Source organism: Sebastes fasciatus, chromosome 23 (assembly GCF_043250625.1).
Source record: "Sebastes fasciatus isolate fSebFas1 chromosome 23, fSebFas1.pri, whole genome shotgun sequence".
Classification (NCBI taxonomy): Eukaryota; Metazoa; Chordata; class Actinopteri; order Perciformes; family Sebastidae; genus Sebastes; species Sebastes fasciatus.
The window spans coordinates 11,706,943-11,729,646 of record NC_133817.1 but is presented as its reverse complement, the minus strand read 5'-3'; the positions used below and the strand labels follow the sequence as shown (position 1 = coordinate 11,729,646).

At 42.4% G+C, this 22,704-nt stretch overlaps 2 protein-coding genes across 10 annotated transcripts in view; both read right to left on the bottom strand.

Moving 5' to 3' along the window:
• Positions 1-22,704, bottom strand: part of ppfia2 (PTPRF interacting protein alpha 2) — a 214,792-nt gene that overhangs the window by 185,362 nt on the left and 6,726 nt on the right. Inside the window, exon 1 of one of the 9 annotated variants that reach the window (XM_074625826.1) lies at positions 1,773-2,164. The exons of the other annotated variants lie outside the window; for them this stretch is intronic. The gene's annotated coding sequence lies outside the window, so the exon portion shown is untranslated. Of the gene's footprint in view, positions 1-1,772; positions 2,165-22,704 lie in introns of those variants that run through there. 9 annotated transcript variants of the gene reach the window in all.
• The window catches only part of LOC141762032 (protein mono-ADP-ribosyltransferase TIPARP-like), an 81,216-nt gene continuing 64,504 nt past the window's right edge, over positions 5,993-22,704 (bottom strand). Inside the window, exon 7 of the transcript XR_012592701.1 lies at positions 5,993-6,006. The gene's annotated coding sequence lies outside the window, so the exon portion shown is untranslated. The remainder of the gene's footprint in view (positions 6,007-22,704) is intronic.

Genomic DNA, 22,704 nt, shown 5'->3' with positions numbered 1-22,704 from the left:
AAAAACAATATTCTTCTTTTCCAAAGAAGAGGGGCTTCATTTGGACTGACCTTATTTCTTGTCAGTGTGTGGGAGCCTATATTTTTATATTATATTATATATTTATATTCCACAACGGTCTGAGAACACACTGCATGTACAGTAATGTCACCGGGAACACACTGTACGCCTAACCCTCAAACTTATCTATGTTATGTATGATCCATCTGCCTCTCTCCTGAGATTTAAGGTCAACCTCGTGGACTCAAAACCTACCAACAACTGTTGCTTTGTTTTCCTTGAACATAAGCCCAAAATCACAAACGGCATAATGACATCCATACGGCAGTACATTAATAGAGATTAGTCTGGAAAAAAAATACATAAAGACCAGCTTGTGCATCTATAAATTCTACCACAAAATATTGTTTTCATGTATTGCCTGACATCCTGGTGTGAACGCTGACACACTGAGCAGTAAAAAAAAGTGAATGAGATAGAGATAGGATGAGGACGGCACGAGTGTAGAGTTACACCCGGCCTGCTAGCCATTAGGGAGGCGGGAAAGAGAGAGCAGGTTGTCCATCAAGTGTGCTAGTGTGTGTCCATTTGTCTGCTTTACCTCTATACATGTGTGTGTGTGAGCATCTGTGAGAGGGAGGAAAGGAAGGGAGGTTCTGTGTGTGTGTTCAACTGCAAATAAGTCTGCATGCACATGAAAGGGACGCTAGTAGCCTTTAACATCTCCCACAATCCCCGGCAGCAAGGTCATGCAAACCATCAATCGATAAGAGATTGAATAAGAGCGGCTCGAGGTGAACAAAAAGGAAAAAAAAAGCTTAGATTGGAATGGATTTGAACCTGTGCCGCCTGCCAACTCATTACGGAGGGTTTGGCTATAGTCGAACCCGGCCTATAAAAAAAAAAAAAAAGTGCCCTTTAAACCATCATTTTATAGACGTAAACGCTTCTTCTGCCACAGGTAGCCAGCCAACCAGCTCTCTGCGTGTCGCCTCAAGGTAGTAAAAAGCCGTGTCTGCACAACCAGACATATTAGCCAAGCGGAGTGCATGGCAGGGGGAAAGTCACTTTAACGCATTAAATTAAGCTTCTGCATAATGCACCGCACACACAACTTCAGCAAAAAAAGCAAATACTGTCACGTTAATTTTATTGTTGCAGATGTTGAGGAGGACTATTAACCTTCCGGGCGTCCAAATTAAGCCATGCATGTGTGCCTTTTCATTCATTCATCTATACAGTAGCATGTGAAGGACTGGATGGATGACTCTCTCTCTCTGCTTGCATCTTCTATAATAGCCGGTAATAAGATTGCCACCCTATGACAGCTCCTCTTTTTACTGTTATTAATAAAACACACTGCGTCTGTCCTCTTCATTCTCTGAAAATGATAATTGGGGGAGAATCCTTGGCTATTGTCTCAAGTGCATTACATCATGCCAGCCTCTCAGTCTGCATCCCGCCCCCCCTTTAACTCTCTCCTCTGTCTCTGTCTCTCCACTGTGTGTGACAGCCGGGCTGGATTTCTTTCCCCCTCTGCAGAGCCACCACAATGTCAACCACACACACACACACACACACACACACACACACACACACACACAGACGCACACACACACCAAACCAAAACCTATAGCTGTATAATCCACCATGCATCCACATCCTTCCTCCAGCATCCCACCACCAGAGTTGTGATGGAGAATCACCTTGAGCCTGCAGGATCAGGGCACAATGTAGGTCACCTCTCTGCAACAGTGTGCATATATACTCACAGTGTATTCCTTTACTATGGAGCAGAGGCTCAATGACAACTGCAGTCTCGGCGAGCTAGAGCTAACCATGAAGCGTATGATCCCCTAGGAGGCTTCTTCTTCAGAGCGACCCAGCAGCAGCAGCGGCAGCGGCAGCGGCTGGAGGAGCGTCAAGGTGCGGCTGGTCCTCTGCCGCCTGGTCGGCATCGTCCAAACGCGTAAAGAGCAGCAGGAATGATGATCGCCAAATTAGCTGCGTCGGGTGGTAATGACATTTGATTTCCGGAGGGTTGATCACATGCATACACATGCACACACACACATACATGCACACACACCGGTTGAGAAATTATGGCATGTTACAAATTCTGCTGTGATAAACTGGAGCTGGAAAAGACCATTGTGGGAGCAGGAGGAGGGGAGGAGAGAGGAGAGAGGATGTCTTAAAGTTGCAGCTGTGCAATTCTGTCCACCGCCTCTGTGTGTAGACATATAATAATGATAAAGCTAATAATAATAGTAATGCTAATAAGAATCATAATAGTAAGATTTTTCCCAGTATTTATCCAAATTTGAGAATTTTACTATAATAAAAATATGAAAATAATAAAAATAGAAATGTATTGCTATTAAAAAAAAGTCATAATTCTGACAGCAATTCTGTCCCCCCCTCTGTGTGTGTGTAGACATATAAGAATAATAAGAATCATAATAGTAAGATTTCTCCCAGTATTTATCCAAATTTGAGGATTTTACTATAATAAAATATTAAAAATAATAAAAACTAGAAATGTTTTAATATTTGCTATAAAAAAAACAAAATAAATAAAATGTCTCTTAATCCTGACAGCATTTGTAGAAAAATGTAAAACTACTTCTTGCTCATGGACCAATAGGGTCATGCTTTTCCACCCAATAGAATTAGTTTTTTTCCCAGTGTCAGTAAAGTCACCTTCTCCTGTCACCCAGTTGGTCTCTGCCAGGTTTCCATAAGTGTATTTGGGATTGAGTCGCTGACAGTTGCATTTAGTCTCCAGACATTTTGGGAATGAGAGAAATCCCTCTGCTCACTTCTGATTTTGGTAGGTAGCCTATAGTCCAGTCCTTATACATTAAGATCCTCAAACACAATCTGATTTGCTCACCGACTCTTTTTTAATAAGATTTTGTTCAAGAGATTGTGGCAGATGTTTTTTTGACATAATATATATATATACACCTTGTGACCAAAGCATTGGATACCCTTGTCCACATACTTGTGTACCTTTAGTCTGGGGCTATTTTTAATGGTTTGGGCCAGGGCCCTTAGGGGGACATCTTAAAGAGGACATATTATCATGCTCATGTTCAGGTTCATACTTGTATTTTGGGTTTCTACTAGAACATGTTTACATGCTTTAATGTTCAAAATAGAATTACCGCATCACTTCATTTTTATCCTGTTAGACATTTGTGTGAAATTGTCATAATCAGCATATGAATTCTTGAGTTATGGCCAAAAATGTGTTTTGTGAGGTCGCTGTGACTTTTGACCACCATATTCTAATCAGTTCATCCTTGAGAAAGAAATTCCCTCCAGGCGTTCCTGAGATATTTCTTTCATAAGAATGGACCAGACGTACATACATACAGACAGACGGATGGACGGACAACCCAAAAATATAATGCCTCAGGCTACAGCTGTTGCCGGCACAAAGGAATAAAAACACATTCTTTTTCTCACACCGTTGGTCTGAACATACCTGTATTCACCCTTCGTCTGAAATGCTCCGTTTTAGCGCCTGTCTCTTTAAGAACCCCTCCTGAAGAAGCCGAGTCTGCTCCGATTGGCTCGCAAGAAAAACATAGTGCACCTTTGCAAACATAGCTCTCAAGCTCAGGGTGATTAATGAACCTGCATGTGACATAAGAAGGGGAGCCAAATCTGAATGATTTGTTGAATCACATGTTTTCTGATGTAGACAGCCCAGAAAAAACTGACTGGGTTGTCTAATTTCACAGTTTGTGGGTTGGTAGACACTCCAGATACCCAAATGGATGAGCACAAGCACTGAGAAAGTGAGTTTTTCATGATATGTCCCCTTTAATGCTACAGAATACAATGACATTTAAGAATAAAGTGTTCATCTAAGGCCATAGTCTCCATGGACAATATGATGTCAATAAAGACAGTCAAATCCCTGCAGCCAGGTTCCCAAATCCCAAAATTGGTAAAGTCTGGAACCAGAAGAGCGGAGGAGGCTGTCGTAGGTTAATGCCCATGATTTTGAAACAGGATGTTCAGCTGTCACATTTGGGCGTGGTGTCTGGGTGTCCACGTACTGTTGTAGGCTGAGAGTGAAACATTGTGAGTCATTGTTCTAAAATCCAGCAAAGCAAAAAGACTGAATGAATTTTTGTAATATATTCAAACTCACATTTTCATAAATAAATATTGCTCATAATAACAGCTGTGCTAGCAACACTGAGCTGTCACCCTGCGGTGGACATCTAGCACCTGTAGCCAAGAGGCACAAGAAGACACAATATTTATCCTCATCATGGAATAAACGATATCATTTCTGTTTTATTTTCCAATTTATTTATTTTGGTGTAAGAAATGCTGAGGAGGGAGTTAAAGATTACTCATGCATATCAGCTCTGAATCCTTTTCTACTTTTTAAATAGACTTTTTAGACACCGAAATGTCTTCAACTGATGTGTCCAATCTTTATCTTGACCTTAAGAAGCAGTTTCTTCCCTGGAAGTTTTTATAGGAATTTAGAATATATTATAATAAACGAAGGAACAAACACTGACGTCGCCTCCTTCTCATTGATTTGTATATTAAATGAAGTTAAATATTACATTATTTAGTTACTCTAATGGTCACTTTGGGCAAAATTACACAACATTAATGTTACTCTGTACGACTCGGCTATCGACCCACGGTGAAATATTACCGTATGACTCTGCGGGAGTGTGATCGCTGAAAGAATAACACCCCTTTTTCTGCTCATCAAATATTAAAGAACTGGAGTAAGTTGTGTCTGGGTGTCACTGAGCAGCCTGGTATTGCCGGTATTATCTCCATTTATAAGACGAGGGTTTTTTTTCAAAGAAAGGCATAAATGTTTTAGAGCAGCCTGTGTGCTCTGTGTGTCCCCAGGAAGTTGCAGATAAGTGACTATAAGTGAGTTCTTATTTCAGACGTACAGTGAGTAAGGATACATTTCATCAAATACAGTACAAGGTGGACAAAAAGCACAAAATTGCCCACAGGGACAGGGTGTTAAAGTGAGTTACAATCACAGCCTCAACCTCACTTCTGACCTTTTAGTGGCCATAATTTGATTTCATGCCAAAATTGCCAACTGCCAAATTAAAGACAGACTACACTGATTAAAGTTATGGTGTCATCAAATAAAACACAGTTTAGCTCATTGTAAAATAATCAGTGGATTAAAGGTGCAATGTGTAGCGCCCGGGGGCAGCGTTTCACCTCTACGACTGGGTCCATACAATCTAAATTTGCAGTAATTAGTTATTCAAAAAAAAGCCAACGACTAACTAACAGCGAGGCAAGAATACGCAAAATTCAACCAGTGACTGAACTAGAACTTCAGGCCAAACATATGTTGGTTTCACTTTCTCCAATGTTTGAATTTGCTGTTTTATATATCTTTGTAAACTGAACAATAGGGCTGTCCTCGACCAAAGAAATTCTTAGTCAACTAACACTCGTACGATTCTGTCGACTAATCGATTAGTTGGTTTAATCGACAGATCTGTAAAACTGAGTTTCTCCACAAAGAATCACACAGAAGCACCACTTTCAATCTTGTGTTTAACAGAGATGTGCTCGTAAACTTGTTGGAAATAAGACATAAAAAATGACTAATTGACTAAAAAAACATTAGTCGACTAAGACCAAAACGACTGACTAGTCAAGGGGGCAGCCCTACTGGATAAACTCGAGTGTTGAACTTTCATTCGGACAAAAAACAAGTCATTTGAAGACGTCCCTTTGTGCTTACAGATGGGCATTAGTCACTTTTTTTATTCTATTATTCCAAAACAAATAATCCATGATGAAAATAATCATTAGTTGTCATGACTGCCTCCTTTATTAAAGTCTCAAGCACCCTCACATCTCCTTTTAGAAGCTTTGTAGACACACTTGTTTCTGCACATTTTGCTCTCTCTGAGTGCTGATTGAGTGTCAACACAATCCAATAAACACATCCAATATCTCAGTGTGACAAAAAACACAATACTAAAAAGGAGTGAGAATCTGATTGCATGTTTTCACATCATTTACGTTACATATTTTCGCTTTCACTGAAAGAACATTTCAGCTCTCTTTCCCCTCTACTCACCACCTTCATCTCCATCTCCTGTATAGCTGCAGCAACTGTGACAAATTGTTGCCTGTAAACTTGACTAGTGATTGAAGTCACTGTCCGTGGTGCTGAATCCTGTATGCTTTGTGTATGTGCTGCACTGCAAGCTTATTGGTTGAGGGTGTGTTGGAACAAATTCACTACAAATGATTGTGACTTTAGAACATTAGATTTTGTTAATCATGTCAATAAAGATCTGTGGACACAGGAATCTACTATCAGTGGATTCTGGGAAAACATCTATCCTGGAGGCTTTGTCCTTCCACCAGCCTGGATATTTAATTAACACACATTATGCACTATAGTCTGGTGTTACCTGTCTCATTCCTCTGAATCCCACCTGGGAAAATGCTCTCAGATGCCTCTTTTCTTTGTTGCAGCCCCAGCTTGCTCGCTCCCCCCCTCCTCCCCTGTTCGTTTCCTCTTGTCTGATAAATTACCAAAACAAACGCGGCGCTAAGTGGTGAAGTGGAGTGCCGGCTCTCCTCTCGAGTGAGAAAATACTCCGCTTGTGGGGGTCATAAAGCCTGCGTGAAGACACTGACACACCCTGGACGTGATGCTAAAAGGCAGCGAGATCTCGTTTTACAGGATTTCGACAGTTTGAGTCGTTTTATGGAGAGATTCATGGATAAACGTTTAGATTTTTTCCCCCTCATGACGATTACCTCATTCAAAATTGCCTGTTTATAATGCAGCTCCTATACCGTCCCACCCACTATATTGACCTACGGTGTGCCTTGCTCTGCTACTACAGTGTCACATCGGATCCTGATGTTCCATATTAATTTCCCTGGAGGAGTCAGTATAAGCCTCTGCATATGAATGGTTGTAATGCAGCCAGGTGGTGGAGAAACCCACTCATATCTGAGGCTCAAAAAGTCACTCGTATTGACTAGTTTGTCTCGGAGACAGTTGCTTAAACGTGGGATTTGTACAACGGATCTTTTGACTGAGTGGAAATTATTCAAGTTGAAGCGATGAAAGCGATGAAGGGAATCAAGAGGAAGCTATAAAAAGAGACCTATAAAAAGAAAAAAGAGACCTGTGACGTTGCTCAAAATCTAATCCTCCTCCTTCGTAGCTCGACTAAACGTGTGAATGTCATTAGGCGAAGTCACCCTCCCCCCTTTCGTCATGCAAATGGGCCTCTTTTCATGCGCGGGGGTTAGCGCAATGCAAATCTCACATCAAAATCTCAATGATCTCAAAAGGCTAAGCGGTTGAGCTCCTCCACGGCCAATTAAAAAGACACACACTCGCTTTTGCCGGGCCGCAGGAATGCTGATGCAAATGTTTGCCCTGGATGGCGGTTAATATTAATGAGTAAATGTTAATGTAAACAGCCGTCCGTGTGACCACCAAGAAATGAACTCGAGGGAGTGGAGTGTTGGTGCCTCTCCAGGTTGTTTTCACAGGAGATCAAAGAAAACGTGTATCATCAAGGTTGACATTTTCCACATCTGTTAACATGCTTTTGGCAGGCGTCCCCGGTTGGAGAGTCCATCATCTCAGCCTCTATTCACGACGTCCTGTAGAGGATAAATAAAAAAGGCCTCCTACCAAAAGAAAAACACACCTCGACATATATCAGCCACAGCCCGTACAAAGACAGAGCAGCCAGAGGTCTGCTATCACTATGACTCTCCTGAACCGGTGTTTTTTAAGGCCTTGGCTGGAATCATAAGTGAAGCGGACTGCCGGGCCTCGTGCTGCTTGATACACTGATAGCGGAGATGAGCTCGGGCCGGGGTGTGAGATGCATTAGAGAGACGGAGCTGAGAGGAATTACAGGTGTCTGGACTCCTGTAAATCTTTTTATCTGTCGGAGCCCACCCCCCTGAGAAAAGCAATGTTAACACACAACTCCTCTGTCTCTCAGCATGGAGCACAGGAAGTCATCTCCCCACGGTAAATAGTGTTAATACTCTTGTTTTTAAAAGCTCTGGGACGGCGTGGTGGAGCGCTAAATGGGTGACACTGTTTAACTGTTGAAAGTGCTTCTTATTTTATCCATAGACTGTATATAGGAGGTGGACGTAGTCACCGTGATGTCACCCATTGATTTGTGGACTGCCGTTTTCCATTTGCCGTCATCAATCTTGGTTTTTGGCTGTCACCACCTTGGTTTTTGGATGTTACCGTTGGTTTTTGGACATTGCCATATTGGTTTTTGGCTGTCACTATCTTGGTTTTTGGATGTTACCATTGGTTTTTGGACATTAACATCTTGGTTTTTGGATGTTACAATCTTGGTTTTTGGCCATCGCCATCCTGGGTTTTTGCTGTTGTCATCTTAGTTTTTGGTCGTTGCCATCTTGGTTCTTGGCCGTCACCGGCTTGGGTTTTAGTCATCGCCATCTTGGTGTTTTGCAACCAGAAGTGACACGATAGGGTGGAGCTAAGTACCACCGAACGCTGAATAAGACTTTTTTAGGCGACCAAAATGTTATAATTAACTTTCATGAACTGAAAAACATGCATGGGTTACAGTTGTGAGAGAGTAAACACGGACAACTCCCAGACCGGGAGGCAACCTGAACGCTAGATGCCTTTAAGTCAGTTATTCTGACACATTTACGGTAAAATCCAACACTGCCAAATTTCAGAATCTCACAGTGCCTGGAAACACTCCAGACTTTATCACCCACACACATGAAAACACATTAGTCACCTTACAGCTGCCAAAGATTCATGCAGACTTGACCTGTGCTCTATATAACAACCCACACCATAACAATTATTACACCACGACCATATGCTCCTATTTCTTGACAGGTATATACGTTTCATCTCATTAGCATTCGCAAAAGTTATGGCCATGTTCACATTTACTACCCTCGTGAGTGGCCTTTTATTTTTTATGACAAATACTCTTCGTGCTGGGGACAATATAGGAAAATGTCCCTCATAGGGGTGTTAAGCTGTTTGAATAAAGAGAAGACAGGCTGGGATGGGCTTATTGTTGGAGAGTGTCTGAGGATAAATGGCTCGCTGACTAAGCGGTTCTCATCCGCGCTGTAGAGGTGAAGCTTGTATTTCCTGTGTGTGAGTGGAAGTTTGTTTTTGCATGAGCAAAGATGAGCAGAGGGTGTTTATGTATCCGAGTAGCTGAAATAATAAGGTGTGTGATTTTATGAGAGCAAGAACAGATGATTAAACTAAAGCTGAACCATTCAGAAAGAGCTCACAGGGAGAAAGCAGATAAGAGGGCAGCTGGCAGTTAACTAAAGCGACACCTCGGTCAGGACGCGGCCTGTTGATAGAGCGCACACATTTGACATAAACTGACCGGGCACTAACAAAAGGTAATCTTCCATCCTGCCTGTACATTTCTTTATCTACCTCTACCTCTCCTCTAAAAACCTCTCTCCATCCCTCTTAACCTCAACACGAAAAGATCTTTGTCCTCATCCTAACGCCTATTCAGAACGAAAATGTCACTTCTCAGGACAAAATGTGTGTGTTGAGAGAGCAAAGAGTGGAGTTTTTGTTCCAAAACACAGTGAGAGCTTGAGTGTGAATGTGAGTTAGTAAAGTCAGAAACCACCTCATCTGGTGAGGCAATGGATGACTCACTGCTATTCATCAATGACCTTATTAAAAAGCCCCATAAACACGCTTTAGCACAGCTAAAACAGCTTTGGAGCTTAACGTCAGCATGCTAATATGCTCACAGTGACAAAGCTAATGTGTGGAGGTTTAGCAGGTATAATGTTGACCATATTCACCATCTTAGCTAGCTAACATTTGCTAATTAGCTCTTAACACAAAGTACATCTGATGGGAATGTCTTTAGTTTTGCAGGTATTTGGTCATAAACCAGCCTGGACTCCTAGAAATTACCTTCCCATACAATGTAACTACATTGTCAATTACGTTTCGAGGGAACGTAGTTTCTCCTGAATTAGGTTTGCATGTGACATATCACAAATACGTTTAATCAAAGTTCGCAAAAGTCCATGTAGGGAGGAGGCTGGGGTGGATAGATGGATCAAACATGGGACTTTCACCCAGGAGACCGGTGTTCATGTTCCGTGTGAAACCAAAAGTGACATACTTGTTTTAATCCAAAACATGATCTTTTACTAAACCTAAACAAGTAGTTTTGCTGCCTAAACCTAATTGAGAATGCAGTTTAGAAACAGCAAAAGCACCAAAAGCGGTTAAAACACTACAACGTTGATATGCACTTATGAAGAAATGTTGATATGAAACATATTTTTGGTTCAGGAACGTCAATATTGAAAATATCCGTGGTTTGCAGAAACATACAATGCCAGCTTTTTATTCTGGCGACTGGGTTGCATAAACCTAAGTATTGGGAAAAAATTTAATTTGACCTGATGATTGTGCTTCAGTCTGGACCAAAGTAGTGGACCGACTGACCAACCGACCGCCATTCAAAAAACCAACGACAGAGGAATCTCCATGTAAGCTTGTCCTTTTCTTTGAAATTCAAATGCAAGGTATACACACTCCTCTTTAGCCATGAAACAAAAGATGTTGGTTGTGTGCTCACTTCTTCTATCCAGCCTTTTCACTCCCACCAGTCACTTAGAAGAATGAAATTAAGGTCAAAGAGGTGTGCAATTTACTGAAGCCACATTACATGAAGCAATATAGTGACAAACCTCTGCAGAAATATTAGTGTTTGGTTAAGTTCTGTTCTGGGAACCCACTTTACAGTCCTCACATTTTACTTCTAATGTCAGCTACGTAACAAGCCTAGTTATTTTTACAGAACTAATATGATATATTGAACAAACGTCAAACTATGATGCTTAGGTACCCGATAGTGTCAGTTTTGGACATGTCAGGGACGGCGTGTCAGTTCACGCTCGTTACATGCATACAGTCTCTTTTCAATATAAACTTCCAACATAGGTTTACTTAGTTTTTAGTTTAGTTTACTTGCGCAACAAAACTATTTGCTTAGGCTTAGGAAAACATTGCGGTTTAGGTTAAAAATAAGTACATTTGTTACATAAAATAAATACGTTTGTTACATAACTGGCATTAGTTAAGTACGTAAGTTAACAAAACTACAGTAAAATAAGTCAACGTTGACTTGGTTTCACACGGGACACCAACGGCGGTCTCCTGGGAGAAAGTCCGGTATTTGTTTGACCCATCAAACCCTCCTACGAGGACTTTCTCGCTCTTTATACTACACCACTTGCTCTGACCATCTAATAATGACAGAGATGGGTTTACATTGGAGTTAGTTGAAAGCCCGGTGCATCTCATACAGACGCTAAAGTGAGCCTCGATATCAGACACACCAAGGGGCACTGACCAAGCTTCGGTATTAAACAAGTTGGAAGTGAAAACGGGTTTGGCCAAGACTGCATATGGTTCATTTGTTCCTTTTGACATCTACTTTATGTCTCTGTCTTTATGAGACAAAGAGAGAATCCACAGTCTGTCTGACGGCACGGAAATGATAGCATCAGAAATTTCAGAAGGCCATGAGTCAGAGGTCGGCGTCAGAGCTCCGAGGGGCCACGTACTGTATGTCGCTCATACCTCGCACGGACAGAAAGACAAGCGCGGCTGCTGTAGCCATTAAGTATTAATCGAGTGTGCTCCTCCGCAATTTGAAATCCAATTGACTTTTTGTAGCGGGGTGGCAGAGAGAGGGGAGACGGAGGGAGCTGTGGCTGTTAGGAGAGATAGCTCTGCCTTGAGCTGCAGCAGAGATCAGTGGAGCTTTGAGACGACAGCAACCCCTGGCGTGATGTAGTGTTCGCCGGGAGCAATTACAGTCTTATATGCCACCGCATTTCTGCTCAAACTCTTATCTATATTTAATGCTGCTGGGCTTTTCGACGTTGATACATCGTGTTGATGCGATGGAGTTACTGTTCATATCTACTGACGCGCCAAAGAACCACGCAGGGGGGGGGGGCGGTTGTGTGGCTTCAAATCATCTTTAAAATGTAATAACAAAAAGAGAGCAAACAGAAGTAACAGAAAATCCTGATTCATCTAGAAAAGAAAGGCAAAGAGCAGAATAAATACTGAGTAATCAGTGAAGGGAAAATGGTTCATGAAAACATATTTAGAGAGTGGGCATTGTTTCAGATACTATTCCTTTATATACACACACACACACATATGCAGTGCATGTACTGTTCAATGCACATTCCTTTCATTCATTCCTCAGAGATTTTGGTCCATATTGACATGACAGCATCACGCAGTTGCTGCAGATTTGTCGGCTGCACATCCCTCATGCGAATCTCCCCGTTCCACCACGTCCCAAAGGTGCTCCGTTGGATTGAGATGTGGTGACTGCGGAGGCCAATTTGAGTGCAGTGAACTCATTGTCCTGTTCAAGAAACCAGTTTGAGATGATTTGAGCTTTGCGGCATGGCGTGTTATCCTGCTGGAAGCAGACATTAGAGGATGGGTACACTGTGGTCATAAAGGCCCAGACACACCAAAACTGCAGTCAAAGAACAAGCAGCGATGAAGACCGACCATTATGTCGCCTCACGTCGCCTTTTGTCTTGGCCAAAAAGCTGCACTCGAACACACCGTAAAGACTACAGCAAACAGCCAACTACCACGTACATTCTGCGCCTGCGTGAGATGAAATAACTCTCCACACCAGCAGGCAGCGGTAGTCTGTATTCGTCATTCAAAAAGGGAAACCGGAAGACCGAGGACGGCGGATATACAAGCCGTTTGTTATGATACATACATGAAACAGCATCTGCCGACCATTTTCACACTAACATTTGCTAACAGTGAGTTCGTTGAAAAATATATATATGTAATGATACAAAAATCCCCTCAACTTAGTACTTACTAAATCATTCCACAATCTGAAATGAAAAAGCAGATTCATTGATGTACCACGGGCACTTCAGACATGCAGGTAGACCCGGTGAAAACCTGGCTGTCTCTTAGCAACATCGGTGCAGAACCTTTAAAAAGAAAATGAAGATCCATGGGTCTGCTCTGTTTGTAATTGTAACATATCATGCAGCACCCCTGGAAAAGATCCCCTTGTCAGAGTGTGCTTAAGCGCAGCATGACAAAGAGAGGAACAATACGACTAGAGAATAGGATGTGTTCAATGAACTGAGAGGTCAAGAAAACCTTAACAAAGGTAACAAAGAGAGAAAGAGGATGCCGGTCCTTCGGAAACAATGATGCATCACCTGTGGGCCGCTATAGTTGGTGGCCGCGGTTCGAAATGATTCACCGAGCGCAGGGACAGTTTCTCTAATGGTCCGTCTTTACCGTCTTATCTACAGGTGCATTATCTGGAGCAAATGGACCCGGGCACTTATTTATTACCATAAGTCACAGATGAATACTGCAGGGATGTTTCTCCCTCTGCCTCCGCCGCTGTGCGTCACATCGCTGATTAAGAGCAAGGGGCTGCTTGTGTGCGTGTCTCACATCCGTCTGGTGAGAAGAGCAGGGGTGGGATTTGCAGCTTTTCCCCTTTCCTTTGCCTTTTAGGACCTAGCGGGGCTGTTTTCTGCAAGATTTGAGGGGCTGCGGCGGCGGCGATGCTCTGGAAAAATTCCCCTCAAACGACCCCTGTTAACACAACTTTGTCGGGCTCGCTCGGCGGAAAGGCCCCCGCGCCTGCTCTGCCCTTGAAGTGAATGACTCTGACGCGAAAAAAATCAATCGAATTGGAGGAGAACTCGGTCTCCCCTCTTTTTATGTGTCAAGGAGACAACTCCTGTTGCATCCGGCCCCTGATTGGCCGAGCAGGGTCCCAGTTGCCAGGCAACCATCCAGCGGTGTACGGGGGCCTAGCTGACAGACAGCTGCTAATGAAGCCGAGGCAGCGGGTAGAGGGAGCGTGCTGCAAAAAAAAAAAAAAGGGCTATCCGACCTCTTTTCTCATGCCTGGCACGTCCCGGGGTCCTGCTACACACAGGTACATGACTGTATATCCGCACACACACACACACACTTCCTTCCTGTGTTTGAAGCATCCTCCCACATGGGGCCAGGAATCAGCTGCTTGATGCAATCACGTCTTAGACAACCCCCCCACCTCTTACACCACCACCACCACCATCTCCCTCATCAGCCAATGACTAATATTTACACAGCGCAGGACGGAGTGGCATGCGTAATCACTATACACGTTCTGCAGGTTTTCGGCGTCTTTTTCGCTCCGCTATGTCAGAGGTTTCGTAAAAAACGGAGGACTCGGGAGGTGCAAAAGGCACAGATGGCGTCCACGCAAACATGACAACCCGCGGAGCCGAGGAGTGTCGATTGCTGTGCATGAGTCACGCTCAGGTCACACATACGGATCCTGCAGCGAGCGGGCTCGCTCAATCTGCTTGGGACCCACTGGAAATCCAATAGAAATATACTTCATTTTCATAAGTTACAGTACGTAAAATCTTTGTCTGGTGCCTGTAAGATAAAATTGTTCCCCGGTGTTTTACTTGTGCTTTAAGCTTTGTGACATTTCATGCATGTAATGTTGCTATAATGATGTTTCTTTATTGTGTGTCTCGATGCTCGAGATGTTGCCGTAGCACGTATGGTGGGACGCCTGATAAAATACGCCGTTCATGAGCTCTTTAATGTGGCCTCGCTATGTCCCTCTGCAGAGCACTTTTAGCAGCACATCTCTGGGCAATTTCCCCCTTTGCCGAAAAATATTTTGTTCTGGTTAGCTGGTAGGTTTCCAGATAATGGTGGAAGCACTGAACAAAATATCTCTACCAGGACGGAGGTTTTCAGTGTCTGTAGCTGCACGTTAAATGAATAGGACAATACAATGATACATGATTTTGCGCATGAACAATTAAAGAAGAATTGTACAGTAGCCATTTAAGTCTCATCATTGTAAGCTTAAAAGGAGCAGTGCGTAACATTTAGGGGGTTGTATTGGCAAAAATAGAATATAATAATAATAAGTATTGTGTTTTCGTTACCTTAGAATGAGACGTTTATATTTATATACTGAGCGGGTCCTCTTCACGGAGCCGACCGCCTTATTTCTACAGTAGCCCAGAGCGGACAAACCAAACACCGGCTCTAGATTTTCACGTCGGCCATTGTGGTTCAGATGGTTGCAATCTGCAACCGCACCGCCACATCCTACACCTTTAAGTGTAACCGCTTTTTTTTCTTACACTGCAACAGATTAAATGACAGTGTGACACAGTTTTCAATGACGGCTTCTCGGATGATTCTGAGTAACAAGTCTTAGGTTACTCATAACAATCCTGGGTTCAAATAATGCCTAGGACTTTCACTATATGTCCTTCTCATCTATGTCTTATTTTTCATTCTCTTTCTCTACATAATCGAGTCAAAAAACATCTCCAAAATGAATAAAAAAATCACTCTTAAGTGTTTTGGTGTCCGTCCATCCATCCATCTGCCTGGTCCTCTTCTCCCCATTTAAAAGTCTGTGCCGCAGACACCCAGCGTGTCGCATCATGTCTGACATCTTCTACATGCGATGAATCTTGTTATGTGGGATAAACAAGATCGCGGGGTCTCTGGATGGATCAGGGCCTCCCTTCAAGGTCTCTCTGCTCTCACTCTCTCTGGGCGACGGCTGATTGATGGCGTCCCAATAAAGGTTTTATGAGGCCAATGTCGAAGGGTCTTGTACTCTCACCCGCAGTGATTCCTATGCTTCGGAAGAATGATGGACCACCTGTCTGCTTTATCATGGGAATAATCAGTGAGGGAATGAATAGTTATCCACTGAATCATATATTTTGAGTGACTTGGAAGTGTTTATTTTTATTCTCAAAGCAATTAGAATCTATATAAAAAATCCCCCTGATTGTCTTTTAACAATTACATGACCGCTATTTCGTTTTCTCAAACCGCCTGATTGCTTATCTAACTGACAGGAAATTACTTTTTTAATGTATAAAAACGCCCGAGTGGCCCCATCCTACTGTCTTCTGAACATTGCATTATTTCCTCCTGAATGTTGTGCGCTCTCCATTTCAAGAGCAAAGCGTCTTGGGCCTGCCGAGAGGCCAGATAGGCAGCAGGTATAAATTATTCAAGCGGTAGCAAGGGCAGGATACACATAGAGGTCCTGAGAGACTGGAAACCAGCAAATCGCACCAGTGCTAGACTGGTTATTTAGGCTGGTGCGAAGGGGAAGAGGCTTTTGACGTCTTTCCTCTGAGGCCTTTTGGGAGGTTTTGACGCAGGATGAAAATGATAGTGAGGAGAATCTCTGGAGTGTATTAATGGAATAAGAGATGTGGCTACAGTTGAGGCTGTAATTGGCTGGAGTTAAAGACCTGGATGGAGCACCGGTTGGATACTACAAACAGAAAAAAAGAGCCTGCAGCGAGGCGATTGCATATGCGAACGAGATGGAAAGAAAGGCGCAATGTTTTGATGAGAAGCTTCTTGTTTCTGAACCTCTGAAATAAACTAATTGTCCTGAGGGACTGGTGGAAAGAGATTTAAATGAAGATGGGGTCAACGCATCAAAACATTCAAATGAGTTGGGCAAAAGTATCCGAGGAAGAGAAAAGAGAAGAAGGATGGAGCGGCGAGTGAATCACTGAATTAATTAATGAGTTGATAATTGTGACTCATCCACAAACGCCAGGGAAGCATTCCTCGAATCCGCTGCCAAGGAACTTCCATTCCCCTCCGATGGACCTAAAAAGTACATCCCTCCTCCAGCATCAGCAGCGCTGGACGCTTTATATTTATAGTACTCTCAGCGGAAGTATAAATAACACGCCCAGGCAGGCTGATTAAGTCTCCTGCAGAGTGGCAAAGTTTAGAGTTAAACAGAAAAGGATAATTAGCCAAAGCCTTCAGGCATGAAATGAGAGTGAAGCGCTGTACAATCCGTGACTCAGTACATGCGTGCATACAAAACTGCTGTCGACGTGTAATCATGAGATATCACTGCGGAGGGTGATCGGCGGTGGCAGTAGGCAAACAAGCGAGCCGGCGCTTATTGATGTCTGGATTGTACGGCCCTGTCCGGGTGGAAATCAGGCCGATTATTCAACTTTCGTTTCATTTGGGTTTGAGTCTTCTTAAAGGGTCAGTTCACCCAACTGGTATCTACACGCGTAGACATCAGATATCACTGTGGACACTGTTTAAAATGATTCTGCACAGGTCCCAAGCTCCACAGATAGAGGAACACAAATGCTAAGGACTTGTGATGAATTGATCTTAAACGAGACCTTGGTAACAGAATTTAATTGCTCAAAAAAAATGATAATTTGATCCATAAAAAGTGGGACTGTAGACCAAATCTGGTACTAAATGGATTTTGTGGTTCTATTATTTCTGTTTCAAGGTTAAAGGTGCTAAGGTGCACGCTCACATGCCCAAACGTACACTAAAAGCATTCCTGTCGGACCCGGCTATTTCAACAAAGCATAAAGAAGCTCGGATTACAACGACTTCAGTCTCTGCTCAGGTAGACATTACTCCACTATATAGTAAATAGCTGTTTGATGCTATATTAATGCTCTGGGTATCGTATAGAGCACCTTTAAGAAGGATTTTTTAAGATAGACCCTTCAGCCAACATGGATGAGAAGTGCTCAGAAAAAAAATGGATATTTAAACCTCTTCAATTCCACGACTAGTGGACAAACTCCATGTGATGATGAAGATCATGTGTTTTGATAAAAATCTCCAGAACAGCTACCAAATGGACTTTGTGGTTAGTGATATGTAGCACCTTTTTGTTGTTGATTTACAGTGCCCACTGTAAGAATCAACTACTGCACGGCTGCCTCAGTTATAGACCGAAGTGAAGGAATAATCTCGAACTGCAACGATTAACAATTAGTTGTCAACTATGAAATTAATCGGCAACTATTTTGATAATTGAATGATCAGTTTGAGTAATTTTTTAAGGAAAAAAAAGTCTAAATTCTCTGATTCCAGCCTCTTAAATGTCACTATTTTCTGGTTTCTTTACTCCTCTATGACAGTAAACTAAATCAGATTAATTGACAATGAGAATAATCGTTAGTTGCAGCCCTAGAATAATCATAAATAGTCTGACTTATGTGTTAAATTCAAATTAATTAATTAAAAACAGTATATATATATATCTGTGCATGCAGGTAGTGTGTATTTGTGTGTATTTTCTCCATTGTTTTCTCCCCCATCATATAATGTCTGGCCAACAACTGTGATTCTCTCTCCCCTGCCGCCTCTAGAGCTCTCCTTGCCGTCTGTGCCAAGAATCTGACAGATACCCTTGGCTCAGATTACTGCCTAGGACTCCACGCTATCAGTCACTTCCCAGTAAACCCCAGTGTCCCTCTGCCATCAGCCTGGCCCGGCTCCACAGAACAATTCCTGAGTTTGATTCAATAAGGGAAAATCGACTTTGAGCCACAATTCCCATCACAGTCACCTAGAACCGACTGTGTGATTTTAAACCCTTTAAAACACTCCAAAATACATCATTTGGCTGTTGGTGGTCTGAATCTCTAGCTCAGCCCATGTTTATGCACGCTGAAACCACATCGCAAAACCACGTATCCCAATGGGTGCAATAACTCAGAGGAAAGATGTAATTGAGGAGAGGATGACAGTGACAGCAGCCTGATGTATTCATTTTAAACAGCACAGACGCATTTGTGCAATTCAATATCACGTGGATATTATGCAATGCTGACACACATGCATGTAACCTCATAGTTTTGAGAATGCTTGTGTGTCTCCTAACTCATCTGTAGCAACACTCTCTCACCGTTTCAACCCCCATACATTTCATTTAGTCTCCCTATAGAGGAGATACTCCTTCACTTCCTTTTTTTCCGCTCACCTGTGTGATTAAATGGAGAGGAAGGTATATGAAGGAGGATGTGGAAGTGGCTGGAGGCGTTGGAATAGAAACCAAGAGGGAGCCCCCCACTGTCTGCAGGCTTTGTTAGGCTTTTAAAGATGCTGCAGTCTAAAGCTTTAAAGATGCACAAAAAGATCATTAAAAATATCCCCTCTTAAAGGAACAGTGTGGAACATTTCGGGGGATCTATCAGCAGAAATGGAATATAACATTCATAATAGGGCTGTGTATTGACAATAATCTGGTACGATACGCATCATGATACGGGGGTTACGATTCAATATATCACGATATATTGCGAAACTGTAAGCAAAGCCGATATATTGTGTTTTCTTTTAAATAAAACATTAGTATAAAGAACGCACCACCACAATGGCTGAATATAGATTACAACACTGCTATCTAACGGTCCACCATGTTGCTACAGTAGCCCAGAACGGACAAACCAAACACCGGCTCTAGAGAGAGCCTTTCGTGTATTTACGTTACCTGAAGGCCACCGTTGTTCTCCTACACGCTTGTGAAAATGCTGTAACGTGAGCCCCAGAGTGCAAAACCGTCAGCCGTCATCTGACTTCTGTTGCTCCTTAAGTAATGTTATTATGGTATGGACGGCCTCTGAGCGAGGCTAATGGCGTTACCACGGTTTTGCACTCGGCGGCTCACGTTACCGCAGTCTTGGAAAGGGAGGGGTGAGCAGAGGGGTATTAAGTTGGTTGCAATCTGCAACCACACCACTAGATGCCACCATCCTACACACTGTACCTTTAAAGTAGACATTTTGCAAATATGCGTATTTGCTTTTTCTGCCAGGAGTTAGACTAGAATATCAATACCGCTCTCATGTCTGTGAGTTAAGAGCTACAATGTAGAGCCAGAAGGAAATTAGCTTCATAAAGACTAAAAGAGGAGAAGCTCACTAATTTCTTTTTCTCTAGAGGCAAGCAAAAGTAAATTAGAAACCAGGATGCTGCCATTTGAATAATTGGCGACATCTTCCAATGTATTGGCTTTAAAAGAGGCTCCAGTCTAATATAATATGCCTGCTTTGAAGATACACAAAAAAAAACAATATCATACTATTCCCTCATAAAGTAGACATTTTGGAAAATATGCTTATTTGCTTTTTTTTGCCAGGAGTTCCATGAGAATATCAATACCACTCTCATGTCTGTGCATAAACTATAGAGCTACAATGTAGAGCCAGAAGGCAATTAGCTTAGCTTAGTTTAGCATCGCACCATTTTTTTTTTTTTCTCTAGAGGCAAGTAAAAAGCAAATAAGAAACCAGGATGTTGCCATTTGAATAACTGGTGACAGCTTTCAATGTTGTGGTTGCCAGCAATTGGATTTGCAATTTCAAATTGAGGCCTATAGCGCTGAATCCTCAGGACAACATGGGCTTCAAAGTCATCTCCTCCAGAGGTGGAAGGTCATTCCCTCGAGAGCATCCAGGAACACAGCAGGAAGAAAGCTAAATGCATTTTAAAGCCCTGAACATTTCCCACTTAAATCACGGCAGGTCAGACTCCCATCGACCCGTGGCGGCATTAGACCGGGGTCGGGCTCATTCTGGTGGATTTACACCCTGTGCCTCCCACCCAGCCCTACAGTGACCAGACTAACATATATGACTGGATACTGATGCTACTTTTTTTACACGTTTTTGGACGTTAAACTATCAACCTCTCGTACCCCTGACAGAGATCCCTGACTGTTCGCTGATCCAAACTGCCGGCTGCGGTTCATGCTTTCTGCAGGAAATCACAGCTCACCAATTTAAAACACACACCTCTGGGAATGGGATGAAATCGACTTCCTCCTCATTAACGGCAGAATGACGTATGGAGAAGCAAAGGTCAGCTGCAGTGGGCAATCTCACTGTCAATAACCCACCAGCGCTACAACATGGAAGACCCCAGTGAAGCCTGTTGAGCACAATCAACCAGCACGGATGGTGGGACTGCCTCAGAACAAACGTTTAAATGGCAACTCTGCTCAAACAACGGGCTCGTGACGACTGGCGATCGGATATCGATGATTAAAGGGATGATCGGCAATCGTTTTTTCCTACACGCCGATATTGAGATCACGATTATTCATTTAAGGACAAATATTTTTTATTGCACTTTCACCTTTAATAAAACAGACCACTGCTTTTTGCTTTCACTTCCATGTTATGCTACATTACTTCAAATCTTTGCATCAAAATAAGACTTCTTCACCTGAATTCAGTGCAATACGGGCAAAATGAGTAATTTACAGACATGACAGCTCCCCTACACTGCAAATTTCCCCACTGTGGGACTAATAAAGGAATATCTTATATCTTAAGTGAAGCCAAAATGTCTCGATGGCTGTTAGTTTAGGTTAGGGTTTTCTATGAGTGGAGCAATTTAAACGTCAATATCGCAGTCGATCATGTTCATTTAATTGCGGGGATCCAAAATCGTGATCGCGATTAATTGTGCAGCCCTAATTTTAATTAACTTACTATCAGAACTAAGATGTTATAAAAAATAATCTCTAAAATCTGCACCTTACTGTGCATTTAGAGATGTTTCTGGTGGAGCAGCATGAATTTTAAATCCTTAATTACAAACCTTTTCCATGGATTTGATTTCACAAAACTTTGCTCTGCGCTCCATACGAGTATAGTTAACGTTATGGATATGATTTGGGTTGTGATATTCAAGATGAGATAATAATGTTAAATGGAACGACGATGCTGTGATATAAGTCGCACAAGTTGGATCTGGGTCTGGTTGCTGCTGGAGGTCTCGCTGCGGTCTGAGCTGAATACGTTTTCAAGTTCTACTCCGGAAACGAAATTGAAGTTGAAAAAAATCTCAGTTTTTGGCCAAAATGTCAAGAATTTTTGGGCACCCTGGACTTGTAACCCACAAAAAGACACAACTAGACCACACTGTCAACCATCATACCATATTTGAAGTTCCTAAGTGAAATAGTTTCCGAATTGTTCACACTCTTTTATAGAAGTTTATTCAAGTTACTTTAACTGTACTGCTTGCATAAAAAAGCTTAAAGGTTCTATTATTAAAAAGCTATCAGCGATCTCAAGTAAAAATATGAAAATAGAAACGATCGCCCAACTTTTCCAATCAATCCGTCATAGACAGATCTGGCCGTGGTGATCCCATCGAATCAGGGAGAACAAAACTGCAGCAGCCGTCTGTCTGGGAAAGTCCTCTCTCGAGTGTGTACAGTAGAAAAAGAGAAGTTAGCAGATCTCGCTCTATCTGTTCACCTTTACACATTTGAGTCCTCATTTCAATTTTTCTTTCATGCTTTGCTGCCCCATGATTTATTCATGACTACTTTCTGGTCAGGCCTTCCTCACAGGAAGGAGGAGAATCAATAGAGGCTGGATAGAAGAAAAGCTCTCCAAATTTATTCCCCTCTCTTCTCTGTGGATGACTTATTCTATTATGTCAACTTTCAGATTCAGAACACCTCATCCGCTACCCGGGAGAGCTGTTTGGCCAGTTTTGTGATAACTCTTACGATTCAAGTCTTACAGTAAAAACAATTTCCAGAGCAACCAATGATGGAAGATGTGTGTGATGTTAAGTATTACAGTGACATCATTTGAGATTGGCTTAAAAAAAAATCAGAAAGTTATTATTATTAGTTATCTAGGTCAGATTTATCTGTGGAGCTCATCAGTTTCATTCCAATACGCGGCTTTTTGAAAAGGACCATATTGTTTAAACTGAATAAGTTTTTTATTAAATTATTTTCA